This window comes from Microcebus murinus, chromosome 4 (assembly GCF_040939455.1).
Source record: "Microcebus murinus isolate Inina chromosome 4, M.murinus_Inina_mat1.0, whole genome shotgun sequence".
In the NCBI taxonomy this organism is placed as follows: Eukaryota; Metazoa; Chordata; class Mammalia; order Primates; family Cheirogaleidae; genus Microcebus; species Microcebus murinus.
Genome location: NC_134107.1, coordinates 26,884,114 through 26,903,608, shown reverse-complemented (window position 1 = coordinate 26,903,608; position 19,495 = coordinate 26,884,114). Strand labels below are relative to the sequence as shown.

Below are 19,495 nucleotides of genomic sequence, written 5' to 3'. Positions count from 1 at the left end.
CTTTAGTGATATTTTCCTTCACAATTGTGTACAACAGGCTTTGTTGGTCTTTGTACTTCCTTATTCCATTGGGGGGAATGTTTACTCTGTTTAATTAGCACCATAACACCTGGGTTTCCTTAACTGAGGTGGTTTGTTACTAAAAGTAGAAGTTTGTCATTATTATTAGAGGCACCACCAAACGTTTCAACCAAATGTTGATTAATACAACTGCAAAGAAATACAATTTTACATTTCTGAACTCTACAAATAGAAAAAGAGAAATAATCTGGGCTCCTGGAGGAAAGCCATAGAGAAGCCATAATGAAGGGAAAAGAATTATTATTATAAAACAGCATCTTGCCTGGAAACAGGAACTGTATAGACTAATCAAATTTCCTCCCTAAAAACGCAGGCATTTCTAAAACATAAGGTGCTGACCAGATAACATTTATCTAAATGAATGGAATTCCTGGTGAACCACTCCCTATTTCCAGATTCTTTTAGCTAAAGTGAGGAAAAAGGAATGAGATGAGGAAGAGATTTAAATAGTGATACTTTCTAACACACTGGCCGCTTGACTTCCAGCTACAATATCCCTGCTAGATGATTGATCCAGCAGGCCTTGACCTTCCTCAGCAGGACTAAACCTTAGGCGGGCTCCTTCTTGACTCCAGGTCCCTAACCTTCCTTCTCTTAGAGCATTCACTTTAGAAAACTTGTAATTATAAATCCTTTCTCTGACTCTTTGACTTGTAAATCTTTTTAAAAGCCTCTTGCCAGTTTTACAACCTTTTTCAAGGACCTAGGAACCATCTCTTTGAAAAGCAACCAACAAAGGAGATTGTAACACAGTCTCCTAGTTTCTGGGGATTGCAAAACTATCTCTTATCTTAAAGTCAGGAGAAGTTTATGTTCCCTTTGGATAAAGACAATTAGCAAATGTAGATGGCCTATGACTTCCCCCTACTGTCCTCCAGCCCTTAGAAAAACCTTCCCTTCTCTTCAGTGGAGTTGAGTTTGATTTAGTTGTAGCCTCTGTTCCCTGTTGCAATTGCCTTGAATAAAACTTCCTTGCCTGCTTAGCTTTGGTCATTGCAAATTTTGTTTTGATATGTTCGTCCTGCTGATATTTTGAAGCTTTCTTGTGCTGAGCAGGGGTTCCAACACCTATCTCCTTAGGGAGACATTCCTTCTTTGATCAGCCCTAACCTTAGGCAATTCTCCCATTCAAGGAACCACAATCTATCTCACTAGAAACTCTACCCACCAACTCTGGTTTTGCTCTTGTGGTCCATATAGAATAAGCCTAATGTTTTACACATCCTTTAAATATCTACATAAAGCTTCTATTTTTCCAGGTTAAACCTTCCTAAGACCTTCACAGAAGGCTCTGAGTCTTAGAGTCTGGATTTATCTTTGTCAAATAATCTCCCTAAGGGAACACCTGAAGATAAAATGCCTTCAGGTACAGAAGAGGCAACTACAGGGGTTTTGTTTCACCTCAGAAAAATAAAAATATATGGTGTGATAATTCAGAATATGACCCACAGATCAAGAGTCATCAGAACAAATTACAAATGCATTCATCTTTCATAAATGTTTTCTTAACCCTATAAATAAAAACAATCTGTTTGATGTTTGAGCAACCCAGGTAAGGATACCAAGACTCCTTCATGCTTGCATCTTCTTAAAACCATCATGAAAAAAAATACTACATGTTTAATTTTTCAACTTGGGAAGGGGGAAGGATAATATCTGGTAAATTCTTTCCTACACTACAGTCATGAGCTTGAAAAATCTGTGAGGTTCATAAAATTTGTTGTTGTTTTTTTAAATTCTATTCTTCATCTACAGACTTTGACATATGTACTCATTATATTCACCCTCCCTTCTTCACTACTTGAAGTTTCCTCTATTTAGGGTCTAGGCATTTCTCTATTTTGGAGTTTTCCTACATTCCCACTCCTATCAAAACATTCATTTAATGTTCCATTCTATCAGGGCATGGTTTAAAATTAAGGGGTAATCAGTCAGTCAGGAGGTTAATCAAGTTCTTTTATTATTTGTTTAAGTAGGTTTTCCATCCAAGAAAATAGCACAAGATACAAGCATGCCAATAGTTGACCCTGAGGGGTGCACTTGGCTATCACTGAAGGAAGGATAGAAATCACAAGATCATTAAGTGCCTTTTCCCCCTTTTTTTTTTCAGAATTGTCCATGCCAATCTGTCATGATTTTTACCCTCATAAAGGCAAAATCAAAAATGACTAACACAGCTTGTCTTTCAGCAGGATAACAGCAGTACTTCCCCAAAACAAAGCACTGTAATTACAACCTGCGTAAATGTCTTTTCCTTTCTAAAAAGGTTTTACTTGTACAATCTCTGTCGCTCCCTTTCACAGACCCATTATGTTCAAAAGTACTAATTTTATTTCACAACCTATATAGTATTTAATCTGTATCTTCATTATGGAATGTGTTTTCCAAATAATTTCATTGTACTATGTAGTGATAGTACCTTGTCTTCTAGGCTGAGAGCTCCTCAAGGGCAAAGCTATTTATCTTAGTAGCCCACAATAATCCGCATGGTGCCTGTCATATAGTATATCTCAACACATATATTTAAAAGTTTAAAAATCGAGAAAATTAATTGCAGTGATCTTCCCAAAATCTTATAAGACAGAGAATGGAATTAATATTCGTTGCCACTTTTCAGAGAGGTTAAATGATTGCTCAATGCTCAACATGGGAGATCAGCCCTCCTGAGTAGTGGATGTACATCTGATTGGGGTGACTTTGGGTATGAAAATATAACTACAGTCCTAGAGTCCATATCTGTTGTATGTGTGTGTCAGTGATAGTTATCTAGAGGGAATACACAAGAAGAATTCTAAACCAATCTACTGTTGAGATTTATCATGTGAATGTACATGTATGTTATGTGTATGCGGGAAAGGACCAAATTTGCATTTCACTAGCTCTCATTTTGTTCTTAACAGATAGAACTCACATACATATTGAATTTGGCTCTGGAAAGAATGGCTTCATTATAGGCAATACATAAGAGGCATAAATGTGGAGGGAAGGGGACCTTGCTCATACTCACTAACAAACAGATAAAAACCTAGACAGGCCCTTTCCTTGTAAAAAAACAAAACAAAACAAAACAAAACAAAAACCCAGCAGCACAGGCCTTCATGTATCAAATAATTCAATCTCTCAGATTCCAAATCATTTCAGTTTCAGAAAGAAAGCCAATGTTCATGAACTTGTCACGCAAGCCTTGATCAATCTTAATATATTGCACAGAACTGTCAATGTAGCAGAAATGTTTTTTTTTCCCCTCTCCTTTGATGTTTTTGCAAATGGATTCATTTGAAGGTAGAAATAAGAAGTTTGAAGAAGGGAACATACACACAGTTAGAACTGCTTTCCAGGCTATGAAAAATCGTGAATCTGACACAATTGTGCATAAAGTCAGATATCATGGCCTTAAAGGGTAAAAGAACCAAGAGATTTAAAAGAGCTGCTTTTCTGATAATTAAAACATCCTTGATTTCCTAAAAAAGAACTTTATTTAAAATTGTAAGGATCCATTAGTCATACCTGATACAAATAAGGTCTGACTTCATCAGCTAAGTGTGTAGTCATGCATTCATCCAAGCTCCTGGTCATCTTATGTTAATTAATGATTCATTGAGTGTTTCTATGTCACTTGATTCACACTCACATGAAGAGTTAGAACTGTAAAAAAATTAGACTTAAATTTTAAAGATAGCATTTCATGTCAGTTCCATAGCACCCTCTGTATATAGCAGTAAGAGGCACTAAACATCTGAACCTCTAGGGAAGCAGTCCCAGAGAAAGAAATCAGCTTCTAGGGGAGCTCACACCACTGTTAACCTGGCTCTGTCTGTCTGACAATGCTACTGGGCACTGGAGAGACCCACTAGTCTACAGTTCTACATCAGCCATGTTCTGCCCTTGGAAGCTTTCTTGAACATGTCTAATCTCTCTCCTACTTTGTATTAAAAGACATTTTCAGAAAAAAAGTAAAATCATGACTTTTATGCACATATAGAAATGAACATGAGTTCAACATTTATTTTGCTCATATGATATGAGGGAGTCAAGCAGATATTATACCAGTTGAAAGGAAAAGTCAAAACACTACAAAATTACATGGAGCAAAGAAATGTTGAGCTAAATTGCAAATGAAGACAAACTGATTTTTCCACTGGGAGGAAGAGAAATCAATTGAAATTCTAGTGGACAAGACAGAATTTGCATACCAATCAGTTACTTAACAATTTACAGAGGTGCAAAATAGCTCAAAGACAATGACCCAGAGTAGCATGGAACAGCCTGGAGTGGTGTACTATGGATCATGAATATTTTTTCAACAAAATATTATTTTTTAAAAAAATATTTGAGTCCTAATACCATATATGCAATTCCAAATTGAAAAAAAAAACAAAGTAAAAAAACAAAAAAATCCCTGAAAACTAAAAGCTATTTTTTCCTACGTGTGGTGCTTATATTACTCTTAGTGTGAATATTCATTTATTTTGTTGCATAAATATTAATGTGTTTTATTACAAGTGTTGCCCCAGATACCTCAGGAGGTGTTACATAATATACTATGTGCACATATTAGCTTCTTAAAATTAGAAAACTTCTGAGTTCTAAAACCCATTTTGTTCCCCCTATAAATGATGTGCTGGAGTTAGCTCATGCTTTAGCCAATTGTGTACATTTCTTCCAAATTTTATATCCAGTGACTTCATTTCGGTATCTTGAAATTAGCCAAGGGGTGAGTATTCACAGAAGAAAACAGTGGAGTGCTACAAATCAGGGCTTGTGTGTGTGTGTGTGTGTGTGTGTGTTTCCTCCCTGAGAACCAGTTGTTAAACCTTTGCCAGCACAATACTGTCCCTAAGGGTTTCAGAGAAAAGATTGTGCCCCTGTAACCCAGCAATTTGCATAGGAGATGTGAAGATGAATAAGCTACATTCCCTGTCCTTAAGGTATTCACAGACTAGTGAAGAGCTTGTGGTCTAGTAAATAAATGTATATATTTATAAACATACGGTTGTTCTAGAGTTTATGCTCCCTCAAGGTAGCTGTTTCACAACAGCCTTGTGCCAACTGTCCATCAAAAGATGAGTTAAATCTAAGTGAGGAGGAATGTAGGAAAGTGAGGTCCTCTACTAGATGTTTTAAAGAATATAAATAGTACACAATGTGGAGGATTTAATTGGAATATGAACACACACACACATTTTAGTTAGTAATAACTTGTGATAAAGGATAAAAGAAATTCACTTCAAATAATGATTTTTGCAGAGAAAAGATTACATAATCAAAACACAATTTGTGAATTTTCTATTTCCTCCAAATCGTGAACATTAGCCTCTTCTTTAATGGGGCATTTTGTCATCTAACAAAAATATTTTCAAACATTGACTATGTGCCAGGCACTTTGCTAGGTATCAGAGATTCAACAAGTAAGCTTTGCATTCTGTTCCTAAGAAACCTTTATTCTAGTGGGAAAGAATAATGTAAGCATATAATCATGATAATACCTATATGATGCTTGATAAAAGAGAAGTACTGGGCTAAGAAGTGACAGAAGCAATTAACTCTGTGAGTTAAGTTCTGGGCAAATGGCTTCAAAGGAGACTCATGAAGGAAGAATCAAACTTTGTCAGAGAAGGAAGGAAGGGCATGCTAGTCAAAGGTAGCAGTGCATACAAAGTTGTACACACACTTACACAATACAGGATCCTATAGAAAGAGATATAAGACAGGTTCAAGAAAGAGAAGGGAGCGTTAATATTTCTATATGTGTTCAAGAAAGAAGACAAATGAACTTAAGAGTTGCAGTATAGTTTTCAAGGCTTATTTTGTATCTAAAGATTCCATTAAACAAAAAAGAAAAAATGAAATCTCCTGGATACAAGTATAAAGTTTGGAGCTTGTGAGCTTTCTGAGCTGACCTAAAATCTCTAGAGAATAAACACCTTGAGCTCAGGGAACATTTCTTATTCGTGTTTTATCTTCTGTACCTAATGAAGGGTCTCACATAGAGTAGATAATCATTAAATAATCGGTTAACTGAAAAAGAGAAAAATAAACAGTAAAACATAGAAATTTTCATCTTTATATTTTGCTTTGGCTGCTATAGTATGTTAATGCTATATATATGTGTGTGTGTATATATGTATATCTCATATATATATATGTATCTCTAATATATATATATATATAAACCATCAAGCCTGCAAAAGTCTAGCTATATTCTTTAAAGTGCTGGAATTATCTCCTTTCTTGGTCTATTTGGCTCTGAACCTTCTGCCTATTAAAATCATCTCCTACAACTCTCCCTTTCCATCTTTGAACTCCAGCCTCCTTCCTGTTCCTGAGCACAACAAGGACGAGCCCCCTGAAGATCATCCCAGAGGGCACTTCTAGGCTGGTTTATCTGCCCCACAATGTCTACTCTGATCATTTTGGCAAAAATTGCACCTCTCATCCTCCAACACTCTCAAGTCCCTTGCGATACTTTGTTTATCACAACCTGACATTATATTACAGATTTTATTATATTTTACCTTTCCTCATCAATACTGTAGGCCCCATATTAGCTGATACTCTGCGTGGCTCACCCTTATTTCCAGCACCTAAACCAGTGTCTGGCACACACGAAGGTACAAGGTAAATTTTTGTTACATAGATGAATGAAAAATAAACTGTTCTCTTTGACATGTACCTTTACATGAAGTTTTCTCAGAACTTTTTGAAAGCAAGTGCTATATATTGATAAACTTGAACAAAACAAAAACAAACAAAATCACGATTTAACCCTAAACAGACTTCAAAAAATATAGAAAAAGTTTCATAGGCAGTAAATATATCTAAAAATATAAATAATAAGGAAAATCAACAAAATACCAAGATTCAAAATAAAAAGCTAATTTTAAATGTGCTAGTTGCCCATCCAAAGGCCATTTTCTTTTTTTCTTTCTGTTTTTTTTTTTTTTTTTTTTTTGGTAAAATGTTAGGTTAGGTTTGGGGACTACAGTGAGCCCCAAGTAAAAAACTTTGTTTCTCAGGATCTCTTGCACCCAGGGATTGCTATGTGACTAAGCTCCCACCAAAAGGGATATAAGCCAAAGTGTCGCTGGAGAATTCCAAGAATCATGCTTTAAAGAAGCGAATTCAGATTACAGATGACCTTATAATGTGCTTTTTACACTTTTCCTTTCTGCTTCTAGAAACATGGACATGATGGCTGGAGTTTCAGCAGCAACCGTGGATCATGTTTTAACTTTGAGGCTGAAAGCTTTGTGGCGAAATGTTAAAACTGAGACAAAAAAAGCCAGTGTCCGGGCCGGGCGCTGTGGCTCACGCCTGTAATCCTAGCTCTTGGGAGGCCGAGGCGGGCGGATTGCTCAAGGTCAGGAGTTCAAAACCAGCCTGAGCAAGAGCGAGACCCCGTCTCTACTATAAATAGAAAGAAATTAATTGGCCAACTGATATATATATATATATATATAATTAGCCGGGCATGGTGGCGCATGCCTGTAGTCCCAGCTACTCGGGAGGCTGAGGCAGAAGGATCACTCAAGCCCAGGAGTTTGAGGTTGCTGTGAGCTAGGCTGACGCCACGGCACTCACTCTAGCCTGGACAACAAAGTGAGACTCTGTCTCAAAAAAAAAAAAAAAAAAAAAAAAAAAAGCCAGTGTCCTTGGTGATTTTTATAGTTACTGTACCAACTGTGGACTATTTCCAGACTTTCCATGGGACAAAAATAAATATAAAACAAACAAATAACCAACAATAACAACAAAAAACTACTTTGTGCTGATACCACTGTTATTTTTAGTTTTCTGTCAATATCCATTGAAGTAAAGTTCATACATCATGTGACTATCGTAAATTATCCTTAGAGTCATATTTATTTGCATAACAATATGTTTACCAGATTGGGCAGTAAATGTAGAAACCAAATTTACCAGACTCAGTAGTGATTTTGAACAATCTAAAATAGTACTATTGTAACATCACTGTTTTTGTTACAATTGTTGATATATTCACCACCTGCTTTAGGTAAGGACATCTGTTAATTTTCATGATTTCACTAAGTCCTGCATAAATATTAATTAAACACAATAGCTCTGAAAAACAAACGAAATGCTTGTTGTGGATTTAGGAGCAAAGTACTCAGGGTAATTACATGCTTAGATTAGAAACTTTCAGTAGTATGTAAAAACACACAGCTTCACAAGGGCCCAGGCGAGATAAACACAAGTAAAGTAAAAGAACTATAGGAGCATTAACAAATTTCTGAAGCTACTAAGAATTATAAATGAATTGTTGTATCTCTTCCAGTTTGTACAGTGAGATTGGGGCTTTGCTCCCAGTGAAAAAATAATAATATAGCCAATGCTTCTAACAGTATCCACTACGCGTGGCATTCTACTCAGTTCTTTACCTATATTATGTCATATAAACACTACAGTAGTCCAATGAGGTAGATACTTTTATTATCTTCATTTTTTTTTTTTTTTTTGCAGATGAGAAAACAGAGGTACAGGGATGCTAAGTAACTTGCTCAAGGTCTCACATTTAGTAAATACCGGAGACAGGATTGGAATCCAATCAGGGTAATTCCAGATTCTGTGTACTTAGCCATCATGCTTTGTTACCACTGCAAGATGACTGTGAAGAAACAATAACTTGGGAGCAATCACTGAGAAGTTCTAGTGAAATTGCTGAGCTGGAAATACTGCCGCCTAAAGAGAACTAGAAAATGTTCCCAGGCTGGAAACAATGGGATTTAAATTTCAAGGAATAGGCTAAACATCTTGGAATCATGATGCCAGCATTACCGGGCATTTTTTTTTTTTTTTTAACATCTTATGATAGTGCAAAATTACCGGGCATTTTAATAAAATGCCCCATCCTTTTGATAAAAGCTGAATTTACTACAACTTTAAAGCTAAACTCAGATTACAGCCACAATTCTCAACCCATTTCACAAAATGCCAGTGGGCCAAGATTTCAAGGAGTGTCTCAAGTGATTCGATATAGTAACTGTTAAAGCAGCAAAGTTTGGAAATAATGCCCACATTCTTACAAGTTGAGGACATTCAGTTATGCCTATTAATAGCTTTTCTCACTGCATTTTTGATATTCTTCCTTGTGTAAGAACAAAAGGAATGGCATTTTACTAACATGATATAACAGGCACCCATGGGGATATGCTGCATGAGAACCGTCAGTTGAATGTGTTATGGGGACAAAAAGTTGGGAACTAATTTTGTGGTCTAAAGAACAGCAGATTGGAGTCTAGAGGCCAAGAATCTTGGCACTGCTAGTAAGTAGCTAAATGATCTTAAGTAAATTCTCTCAAATTATGGGAGTTTTCCTTTCCTACTTGGCAAAACAAAGAACACTCTGATTCCCAAGGTCTGCTTTTTTGTCTCTCATGATGGTAGCTATGGTATCTACTATCTAAGTAGATGTAGATATATCTACATCTGGTAGATAATCAGATAATCCCCTACTCAGAAAGCTGTGAGCACAGGCAGATCTCATCTCAAGTGACAGAATGAGGTTAGAGCATTAAATAGATTAATAATGAGTTTCCTTCCTTCCGACTGATTGCTACATTGATTAAGCATTTAATATGTGCCAAGTCTTCTACCATATGTGTTACATGTATATATATGTGTTAATATAACCTACATGCGATCATATAAATCTAAATTGAAAAATAATGAGCTTAGAGAGAGTTGGAGTACTTGCTGAAGCTCACACAGCTAGAAAACGGCTAAAAGAGAATTGTAATCCTATTGTTAGTAAACTGAAATAGAGGAAATTTAAACTTAGACCTGTCTTACTTCACACTATGAACTAAATTGTGCCCCCCTCCCACCTGCCCCCCAGCAAATGCATATGTTGAAGCCCAAACTCCCAAAGTAGTATTTGGAGATAGGGCCTTTACAAAAGTAATTAAGATTAACAGAGGTCATAAGGGTAGGACTCTGATCCAAAAGGATTAGTGTCCTTATAAGAAAAGACACCGGAGAGTTTGCTCTCTCTCTGCCACATAAGGACACAGCAAGAAGATGGACATCTGCCAGCCAGCAAGACAGCCCTCATCAGTCTGAGCTGGCATCCTGAGCTCAGACTTCTAGTCTCTCGACTTAAGAGAAAATACATTTCTATTTTTTAAGCTACCCGGTCTGTGGTATTTTTGTTATGGTAGCCCAGGCAGACGAAATGTGCCCATGCATAGTTAGCATATTCAAAATGTCTGATAAATGAGTAGAAGAGTACATGAAGAGGTAGCGAGCTCATATTTTACATTAGAAATGTTACTAATATGCTCTGGAGTTGTGCTGTGCACAGCTTCATGAAAAGACCTAGTGGTCCTTGTTATCGTCTGCATAACTGACATTAACTAATAAAGTAAATCTGCCACTGGGTGCCAAATGCTTAAACTGTTACCCTTCAAGACTACTACAATTAATGGTATTATTATTCTTCCTGTCATTTTTTCGATTCTGTGTCTAATATCAGCACCCCAATTTTGAACACAATTTTTGTACAAAAGTTTTCACAATCTAACTCTAATTAAAATTCTTCACATTATACTCATGAAATCAGTATTATCTCCACTGGACAGATGAGAAAGGTGAATGTCAGAGAGCTGCTGAGAGTTACTGAGCTAATCAGTGGCAAAGGCACAGCATAGAGTTGCTGCCTGGATACTGTTCAGGGCTCTCTACCTTACACCCTCTTTACTTACCTGCTGAGAACTTTAACATCCACTATTCTATCATTTCTAAAATATATTTCCCAGAAGTCTAATAAAGTGCAGAATGGCAGGAATTCTTCCAGTGAGTGAAATGGCTTCTCAAATCATGCCCGGTAAAACTAAATTCAACCCTTGGGGGTGCCACCAATTAGCTGCATAACTGTTTTCCAGATAGCTCTTGGAGGTACAATGGCTGTTGAACAACTTCAGGAAAATTCATTAGATTGATTAGTCCAATTAACTCAGAAACTGACATACAAAAATAGGCAGGAAACCCCTGCTGGGTCCAAGAAATAAATAAAAGACATGTCCCTGGTCTTGACTGCATAAATATGAGGGGCCCATGGAAATTTCCCCAAGGAGTGCAAACGCGAAGACAGCCTGGGAGAGGACCAAGCTCAGGGCTGGCTCAAGAAAGAAACAAAGAGAAGAATTAAGAACGGCTAAGAAGGCAAAAAGCCTGAGGAGAGAGCTCAAAGAACAGGCTCTCTTTGGCAGGCCCAAAGACCAAAGAGCTGAGAGAGAAATTTGCAGAGCATTCAAGAATACTAAGAGGGAAAAGATCTGTGAGTTGAGAAACATGGCTTTCTTTGTTCAAAGCTGGTAATGAGATTAATCTGGTTTTTTTGGGGGAACAAATAGAGCAAATAAGAAAAATAAGAAGGGAAAGCCCCTTGTTAAAAGGTTACTATTTAAACACTGAAAAACATCGAATCTTTTTATGTACTATCTTGGGGTGCCATTCCCATCATTCACTGCTTTGAATAAAGATTTCCCATAAGTATAAAAACAAACATAGTCCTCATCTCCATCTCTTTCTTCTTGCATTTCTTTTATTTTTTAAATTTAAACATGTAACTGTGATAAAGCTATAGATTTCTACTATGACTAGAACCCCCGGTGCACTGTGACATACATATTTCCTGTTAATACTTGCATAATTAAGACTGATCTGACCATTGCACTTGTGGTAGGGGATAAATAATAGAATTTGGTTACTCTTGTAGCCATTGTAATTTCTCATCTCCTCGTGGCCAAATAGCCCTCATGTTTGTTTTCTAAAGTTAGCCAACCAAAAAGACCCAGACACCAACAAAAGACTAATTTCCCTTATCCTTTTCTTGACCGTCACTGTGTTCTGTGAATCAGCCCTTGACCTAATGACACAAAGTGTGACATTTAGGGTTTTTCTTTTTGTTCCACTGGACAGTTTCTCCCAGGTGAAAGACAAGGGTTTCCTGAGATCAAATAGATCATTTGTTGAGAACTGGCTAGTTCTCTTCTAAAAGGAGACTAACACATGGAAGATGGGAGACAGGAGAGGAAGAACAGCCCAGAAAGAAGATAAAACAAGAGAAAGATTCAGGGGATTCCCAGAAACTGGAAGAACAAGCATCAAATCTTTCTGTGAATTTCCTCAGTTACAAAACAAAATGCAAACCTGAAAACAAATGGCATCACCGACATGCCCCTCAGTATTCTGCACCACAAAGGAACAGAGTTTGCTAACAAGTCATCAGAGTAATGGAAGACCTGGAGCTCTTTGGGGGGAGGGAGGGTGGAAGTTCAGGGATTGACAACAAAATGCCAAACTTAATCTTGGTGAAAACACTGATTACAGGCAGAGAGCAGCAGTCAAAAAGCGTCTGAGGAAATCCAGGATCATTTTCAATTCTGAGGAAGGAAGTCATTAGGAGGCTAATTAATTTTTCCATAAGCTCATTAATAATGGTATCTGGTTGCACATAATTTGTAAATTATGGAAGATCAAAATTTAAGAGTGGTGTGGTTGGAAAGATTGAAGGAGCATGAGGTTTAGAAAACATATTTTATTAAGACACATGGAATTAACAATTTTTAATTACCTATGTATATATGCAGACATTTGTATAAAATGATTAATAATAGCTAATATTTATTGAGTGGTTACTCTGATTTAAGCATTTTTCTGTGTGTTTTACATGGATATCTCATATAATACAATAACTTTATAACAGATAATATTACTATCCCTATTTTATAGACAAGCAAGTTCTAGCAAGATTCAGTAACTTTAGTAATAAATAGTAAACACAGCTAGTAAATGGCAAGGCCAAGATGTAAAAGTGTTATTTTTCAGATATTAATAAATTATAATCAGAGAGACTGTAATAGAAGGAAGATACATTTTTATATTCAAAAGGCTGCACATTGAGTCCTGATTCTGTCATGTACTAGTTGTGTGCATGCTTAGATAAATTTCTGCATATTTTTAACTTCCTTATCTTTAAAATGAAAGCATTACTAGCTACCTGGCCAATCTATTGTACAAATTAAAGGAGATAATGCATTTCAATAAACAGAATATATGTGTAAAGCAATAACATTAACAGTCATTCTTCACTATATTGTTCACTGAATAAATGACAGATAATATTCCTATTTTTAGAGACTTTGGCACATATTGGGCACTGAAATGATATTAGTGTCTTTTCTAATCCTTTCCCATATCTCTTTATGTAAGGACTATTCACTAATGACCTAACTAGCTAATCAAATAAATATAATTTTTAAAAAGTAAATGAAAAAGATACCAGTTCCAAAATATTCGAAGTTTAATGAAGAAAAATACAGCCCTGATTAAATGTTTCCTTAAGTAAACATAAGCTTTGGAAAGAGGGCATTATAACTATCCCTCCAAAGCAATCAGGTTCATTTTAAAAGCGAAGTCATAGATAAAGCCAAAATCTAAAATAAAAGACTGTTATAGGGTGGTTAAGTGTCAATATATGTCCAAAAGTTTTATAATATGACAAGTATACTTCAGTGAGATGAAATTCAAGATAAATCCGAACACTTGAAATTTCCTTAATATACTGTATGATTTTATGTGACTAATGTTCTTTACTCTAAATGTTTTGCATTCAGAACTCCTTCTTTACTATGACCTATAAGTCTCATTAATTTTACAAAATTGTCTGCCTATAAAAATTGGCATATTTTCTTCCATAAAATGTTTCTACTACATTTGAATTTTAAAGATGAGCTCAATTCAAAGAAAAGAAATGAACAACTTTCCTGGAGCAAAAGAGACTTAAGCAGGGTTGTGGTTATAAGTGTTATTCATTGTGGTAGGGAAATGCAAGTCTAATAGCTACTTGGAGAATCACAGAACATTTAAAATTCTAGATTCAATTAATTTGAAATAAAAATATGGCCTGATAAAATATACTAGCCAACCTCCATGTCAACAAAAGACTTCAGAGGAACTAAGAGGCTCTTGCAGTTTCTAAATTATGAAGCTTGAGATGAAATGTGTCTGTGTGTGTGTGTGTACCCATAAACCTGAGGTAGATTTTTCTTGATTCTTCACTATGACCCTGGCCTTTCTGGTCTCATCTGCTACTGTTTGTCTACATACTCAAATATGCTGTAGTGACACTGACCTCCATATCATTCCTCTTCCAAGCCAGGTGGTCTCCAGCTCAGGATCTTTCCCTTTGCCAGGAACAATTTTCCCTCTAAATATCTTCATGGCTTACTCTTTCACCTTTTTTTTTTTTTTTTTTTACCAAATGTCTCCTCAAGATGCCTTTTTTGACCCTTCTATTTATAGCTACAACCACTTCTCTATGTCCTGCCTGTCCCTTCACATACACTTTCTGAACTCTTATAATATCACTATCTAGATCTGCAATCTCCAATACAATAGCCACTAGCCCCATGTGGCTATTTAAGCTGAAATTTAAATTAGTTGAAATGAAACAAAATTTAAAATTCAGTTCTGCAGTCACACTAGGCTTCTTTCAAGTATTCAATAGCCACTTGTAGCCACTGGCTATCATACTGAACAGCACAGTTATAGAACTTCTGTCACTGAGGAAATTCCTATGGGACAGTGTTGCTCTTGCCATGTATTAATTTGCATATTTGTTTTTTTCTTTCATATGCCCTTCTATTAACCCACCTATATCTACCCTACGTTGTAAGCATGGAAAAGGCCATGACTTCTGCCCATCTTGCTCACTGCTTTATTCATAGTCCTTAGAATGGCCCTTGGCCCACAGAAGATATTTAATAAATAAATGTTAAATGAGAAAATGGATTAAAACAAAACCATTCATTATTCCCCTCAAGAAAGTTAGAGATCTTGCCATTTGTTATGACATGGATAAGCCTGGTGGACATTATGTTAAGTGAAATAATCCAGACACAGAAAAAAAAAATTACATGATCTCACTTATACATGGGATCTGCAAAAAAAAAATCCAATATATATAATAAGAAACAAAGCAGTGGTTATCAGGGGCAAAAGGTGAGGAGGAGGAAATGAGGCAATGTAGGTCAGAGGATACAAAGAAGCAAATATGTTGGATGAATACACAACATAAACTATAAGTGCATTGTATATGGGATTCATGCTAAATGAGTAGATTTTAGCTGCTCTTGACACAAAAACAAAAAAATGGGTAACAGTGATGGATATGCTACTTTCCTTTACTATGGCAACCTTCATAACCTAATACATCATGTTATATATCCTAAACATGTTGTATATCTTAAATATACACAATAAAATTTATTTTTAAATAAATATCAGAAATAAGGAAACAGTTGCATCACTCCTTCTTTGAGGGAACAAGATTCCAAATTATCCTCATATGAATTTCACCAGGGCTATGTATTGGTGATTATAATTATTCATATGATTATGAATGGTAAACCTTTTAAGACTGGTTTCCTATAATCATGTGTCTTCTATGTCAGGTGATACTCACTAAAATATGTCAAGATTTATGGCCAAAAAAAAATCTGTTAACTCCTAAACTTGTCAAAAATTGCTAAGTATCATAAAAGTTTTAAAGTTGAGCATTTCATTTGAATAGGGCCTTTTGTATCCACACTATCGTCAATACATATATTAGTAGATTACTGGGTGGATATTGGCCATAAGTCAATCCATTTGATTTTATAAATGTAGATACGCATTTGCCTTATAAAAATAATTTTTATGAATATTATATTCATTATAATGAAGACCTAAATATAAGTAATCACTGCCTTCCCTGAATGACCTTGAAAGTACTCCTGATACTTTACAGGATCATGTGATACATATTAAACATCTGTATTATTGGCCAAAGCAACAGTTTTCAAGCTGAATCTAAGGTTAAAAAGCTCTAGATTTATAGCTAATGAATTCATTTTTTTTAACGTTTGAGGAAATTTTTTTTCTTACTTTAATAGAACTTAATGAAATATCAGAAAGTACACCAAAGTATTTAAAAATATTTAAATACTTTTACAATCCAAATTCAATTTCTGTTAACATTTTGGTATATTTCCTAGTTCCTCTTAGTCTATTTCCATGTCTATTTTTTAAATACTCACTTATAATCCTACATATCTTTAATTTACTTTCAGCTCAACATTACAGTAGTTCTTGGCATTTACATGTTCAACTGCTATTCCTTTATTTCAAATGTACCTGACCTGTAGTGATGTGTTACTTCTAAGAGACAAATTAGTTTAAACTGATGAATGAGTCTATTGGATTGCCCATAATTTGGATTCCAATGCATTTTTTGCTGTTCTGTACTCATTGCTGTGTAGATAGTAACTCACATTAATGGTGAGGATGTCATAAGGAGGCAGGGAACTCAGTGAAAAATACCAGTCAGATTTGAGTTCAAATACCACTTCCATTCATATCTTCAGTCCTTAGGTAGGTATTTGGCCAGGTATAATACTAGCTTCCGGATATACAAATAGCTTGTTTTTCCTAGAGTTTTCAATGTTTCCGGTACTGTGTTAAATACTTTACCTACTTACCTTGTTTGATCCTCACAACTGTTATTATCTTTGTTATATAGTTACAAAACAGATACCCTGTGAGGGCAAGTAATTTGCAAATGATGGAGCAATGACTCAGAGTCAGGAGCTCTAACTAACTTCAGTATCCCTCCTCTTAAGCATCATATTTCATTGCTTCACTTAAAGTATTTGCTCTTGGGAAAATCATTTAAGTGCTTTGAGACTCCATATATTTGTCTGTATTAAATAAGATGCAGGGCAACTCAAGATGTCCTGGTAGATAATAAATCTCCAGTAAGAGTTATTAATAGCTACTATTACCATACTATTATTAAAAATTCAGGGATCTCTGATGGAAACAGGAAGAATTCCTTGTAGATATCAAGAATTTACTGTCTATCATAATTATTTTCTCATAGCATTAAAATTTCTTTGTGAGCTTAATTTTAATGACTGTAGCATAGTGCATGTATATACATTCATTTCCTTTACCTCTGGGCATTTAGATGGCTTCTGAATTCAGTTTTCACTTGAATAACGCAATGGATATCAAAGATATAACTCCTGTACATTCAATAAGTATTTATCCACCACCTCTTATCTTAAAATCCCTGTGACAGAAACCTTAGGTGAAGCACCACAATGAATGCTCAAAGTGGATTAGGATGAGTCCACAGGGAAGATACCAGGCAAGCACCATGCAGGCTGAAAGTGGAGGTAATAGTCAAATTTCAGTAGTTAAATAATGTGAATAGAGCAGAGAGAACAGAAGAAGTAGAAAAGAGAGTAGAGGCAGAGGGAACGCTTTGAGCAAAAGCTGGAAAGTGGTCAAATGTAAGCTCAGGAACAGTGAGTAGTCAGTGTTCTGATTTGAGCAAAGGCATATGTAGGAAAAGGCTATATGTCTGTAATCCTAACACTTTGGGAGGCCAAGGCAGGAAGCTTGCTTGAGGCCAGGAGTTTGAGGCCAGCCTGGGCAATAGCAAGATTCTGTCTCTACAAAAAAATAAAATAGAATTAGCCAGGTGTGGTGACACACGCCTGTAGTTCCAGCTACTCAGGCGGCTAAACCAGGAGGATGGCTTCAGCCCAGGAGTTGGAGGCTGCAATGAGCTATGATTATGCTCCTGTATTCTGGACCAGGCAAAAGAGTGAGACCCTGTCTCAAAGAAAAATAAATAAATAGAAAAGAAAATAAGAAATATAATAAATGGTTAGAAATGCAGCCTATATCGATATTATAAAAGACTTTGAATGGCAGGATAATGGGTCCACCCTTTATTATGTTTGCAATGGGGAAATCCTAATAGATTTCATTGAGTCCAGTGGGTACTAGTTAACATGGTAAAAACAGCATTATATCTCATGATGTCTTTATAGAAGCCATGGAGACCTGGACTGGTTTGGGTGCCAGAGATAAAATATATAGAGAAAACTTAAAAAAAAAAAAAAAACAGTAGAAGAAAGGACACAAGAACATAAGTAAGCATGTGGCAAAAAGCATGAAGACAAATGTGATCCAGGGATCCAGGATCATGCAAAAAAGCATGAAGACAAGTGTGATCCAAACAAAAAGAAAAATGTCAGGCCCATTGAATGGCCCCTTTCTATACCATGATCTTCACTTCCATTGGTGAATAACGAGTGTCCAGGGGAACTGAACAAGATAAAGAGACGTGGAACCCTAAACATCCACTTAACAGAGGTCTGGGTAACTACTTTTGCTGTTTCTTTTTAGAACCTTTTATGAAGGGACCAGCCAAGGCTGGGCTCAGAGTGTCTGTCTAGAGTGGAATGTCTGGAAGTTGCCTTTATCATTTGCATTACTGGACAATAACTAGTGCATGCATTGTTTCAAAATGTCACCCATCAGGACAGACAAAATACCAGTAAGAGGTGTATCTCCAGAATGAAATGTGCTAACCACAATTTTTCTTGCAGTGTCTTTTGGGAAATTAATTCTTTGCCTCCTTTCCAAGACCTTCTGTTCATATATCCCTCTGCAAAACTAATTATTTTTAAATGACTGCATGTTTTCCATCCAACTGTAAAGAGTCTTCAGTTTTTAAAACTTATCTTTCGACAGTTTAGCTTTTACCTGCAAATTAATTTTTAAAAAGGTTTTCTATCCTAAGTGTTTTACTTATTTAGATTAAGACTATTATTTAAAAGCTGGAGATACGCAGTTTGTAAAAATTAAAAGTGCTTTTGAATGGTATGTGTGTTTGTGCACGCATTTTTATGTAGAGAGATCATTTTGGAGATTAGAGATATGTTTTATCCAATTTAGCTTTACATTCCTCAAGTGACTGAGCTTTCAATATTTCCCACAGGATGACTTTCAAAATTCAATAGCCTTTTATTCTATAGAGGCTGTCAAATACTCAATAGTCTCCACATTCATTAAAATCCTTGTTATATAATGTTGATCTGGGTTATATATAATCCCAATTCCATTTACCATTTATATCTTTTACCATGTGTATTTAAATCTCCTACCTACAACTTGGGCTGTACTTAATAATCTTTAACCTGTTTGTATATGCCCCAAATTCAATTATTTCATTATCTGTCTGGCTTTTTCAGCTTTCTCCAATTTACACCTTTTAGGACTTGTGGTGCCCATAATAAATGCAATATGACAGATGGAATTTAACACAAAGATAATGCAATATAGATCAAAGATCATGATCTTTAGACTTAAAATAAACCAGATTCTTAGTCTTGATTCTTTTACTACGTATACGTATATGAGAAAGCCTACTGTTTGCTCTAAGTCTTTATTGATTCATCTCTAAAGTTGAAATAATAGTTTTGAACTCATAAATTTGTTGTTGGAGTTAAATGAGATAAAGGATGTAAAATGTTTATCCTGCATGGAGTATGTATTT

The 19,495-nt window shown here is 35.7% G+C and overlaps 1 protein-coding gene and 1 non-coding gene across 11 annotated transcripts in view; both read right to left on the bottom strand.

Moving 5' to 3' along the window:
* LRRC4C (leucine rich repeat containing 4C) overlaps nucleotides 1–19,495 on the bottom strand; it is a 1,172,848-nt gene that overhangs the window by 73,639 nt on the left and 1,079,714 nt on the right. The window lies entirely within an intron of this gene.
* LOC142870810 (small nucleolar RNA SNORA69) lies at nucleotides 2,192–2,324 on the bottom strand. The gene has a single exon (XR_012919141.1). It is a non-coding gene; the product is annotated as a small nucleolar RNA SNORA69 (small nucleolar RNA).